Raw genomic sequence first — 2,500 nt, 5'->3', positions numbered from 1 at the left:
TCTGATCACGCACCACTCTCTGCTTCTAACAGGCGCACATACAATATGTAAGCACCAGCATGGAACAACATCCAGTGCATCTTCTCCGCCACATTACACAATCCACACTATCACAACCAGACCAGGAGGTCCGTGCGGAAAATACAATATCCCAGCCTTTCGACATCCACCATTGCGCAGACCAGGCACCAACACCCACACATGTCCTATACAACGGTGCACCCAACATCACAATAGTACCTCCTGTCACAGCGCACAAACAATGACATGAGTCAAAGACACAGGTCTCACACAAGCATAGAATTGGAGCGCCGCCTCTAATAAGCCAAAGGTGCATCCTGACGTGACAAATCTGATCATGTCACAAGCATTCACTTACTATAATCACTATCAACGAACCTGCCGCCCCCGCCCCCCCCCCCCTACACCTTTCCGTACAACAACGTGTAACCTAACCTAACCTAACCTAACCTATGTTGTACCTTAACCTAACCTATGTTGTACCTTAACCTAACCTATGTTGTACCTTAACCTAACCTATGTTGTACCTTAACCTAACCTATGTTGTACCTTAACCTAACCTATGTTGTACCTTAACCTAACCTATGTTGTACCTTAACCTAACCCATGTTGTACCTTAACCTAACCCATGTTGTACCTTAACCTAACCCATGTTGTACCTTAACCTAACCCATGTTGTACCTTAACCTAACCCATGTTGTACCTTAACCTAACCCATGTTGTACCTTAACCTAACCCATGTTGTGCCTCAACCTAACCCATGTTGTGCCTCAACCTAACCCATGTTGTGCCTCAACCTAACCCATGTTGTGCCTCAACCTAACCCATGTTGTGCCTCAACCTAACCCATGTTGTGCCTTAACCTAACCCATGTTGTGCCTTAACCTAACCCATGTTGTGCCTTAACCTAACCCATGTTGTGCCTTAACCTAACCCATGTTGTGCCTTAACCTAACCCATGTTGTGCCTTAACCTAACCCATGTTGTCGCCTTAACGTAACCCACGTTGTCGCCTAAACCTGCTCTGTAATTGTTATACGACTCGTTCAATTACTGTAGTGTTGCCCACCCGCAACCCTCGCAATATAGTTCGCTACTCGCACTGCCCGCACCCCTGTGTATCGCTTCATGTTAAACACCTTGCAAGTCTTGCTCACTTTCCACATGCTCCTGCTGTACACTGTAATGTGGATGGCAGCAGGACGTACATGCCGCCCCTCCCCACGTCCCCACCTTGCCCCCTGCCTTCGCAAGCTGGTTGGTGAGAAGTTTGCATGTTCAATGCCCTTCGCATGCGACGTACTCAGGCTACGTTGTGGTGCGGCCTGTGTCAACTGTCCGCTGATGTCGTACGCGTGAACCACAATCTGTACTGCACATTCGTCCTTATGTACTGAATGATACATCGTGGCACATGTGTGACCGCACAACGACTGCGCCCAAAAACGGCGGACCATACAGTGCAAATATTGTGCACGCAGCTACGTGTCGTCTCCCTATGAGAGCTGGATTGCAGTGTGGTACGCCATAGAGACGTGTGGGAGGAACGGACGCCGTGGATGGCGATCAGCATGAGCTGTCTGTTGATGTATTCGGACCTAGTCGTCTCTCCTCACACACCGTGATGGCATGGTGCACCGCGTTCCATATCTGCGACATGCTACAGAGGCCGGTTGACAGTCGTTCGAGCAATGGACATCGCATACGTACGGGGGCCACCTTCCACGTATTGTCTAGGCGTGCACATTTTGTTGCGTGTATGTGGGCAGACGTAGTGTGGCGTGACACCTGACACAGGCATGCAATAATCGTTGAAGTTGCAAATGGCGATGGACGCCTGCGTTTTCTGGTGAAGTTACGCAAATGAACAAATGGTAACCTGTTGTGGTGCGGTTGTTCTCGCTAGGGGTGAATCGGTGATGGCGACGATAGGTTGAGGTACTAACCGGTTGTTCCAGCGATACCCACCATGCCGACGAAACTGAACGGCATCTGGGTGTGAAGCGATACGCGGCGGTGGCTGGGTGGGACCGTCCCCGGCCGGTGAGGGGGCGCCTCCCGGCGTGCTGGCCGCGCGGTGCGTGGGCGCACGCGCTACAGCCGGCTGGTGGGGGCGGCCAGTGGCAGGCGCGCCGGCCGACGGACGCGGCAGGCGTCGCAGCTGCGCGCCGGCGCACCCTGCGCGCGGCGCCGTGCGGCCAAAGTAGGTCCTCGCGGGCCCGGTGCGAAGCGCGGTGGACATCTTCAGTGTGCTGGTCCGATTGAGGACTGTGTGCGTTGAGGATGCGCCGCCGCCCGGCGCTCGGCGCCGCGACGCCGTCTGCTGCTCGGTCGCCCCAGCGGTTCTCGCTGGTGGTTTGTATCGCAGCTGTGCGGATGTGTTGGCGCGTGCGCTGTGCTGGGAGAGTTCGCTTCGGCACCCAAGTGGGGCTTTTGTCCTTCTGTGGCGCTGGCGTTGGAGCTGCCGGTCACCGTAGGT

The sequence above is a fragment of the Schistocerca piceifrons genome, unplaced genomic scaffold (assembly GCF_021461385.2).
Source record: "Schistocerca piceifrons isolate TAMUIC-IGC-003096 unplaced genomic scaffold, iqSchPice1.1 HiC_scaffold_22, whole genome shotgun sequence".
NCBI lineage: Eukaryota > Metazoa > Arthropoda > Insecta > Orthoptera > Acrididae > Schistocerca > Schistocerca piceifrons.
The sequence above is the reverse complement of the archived record's forward strand: the minus strand, read 5'-3'. Positions refer to the sequence as shown.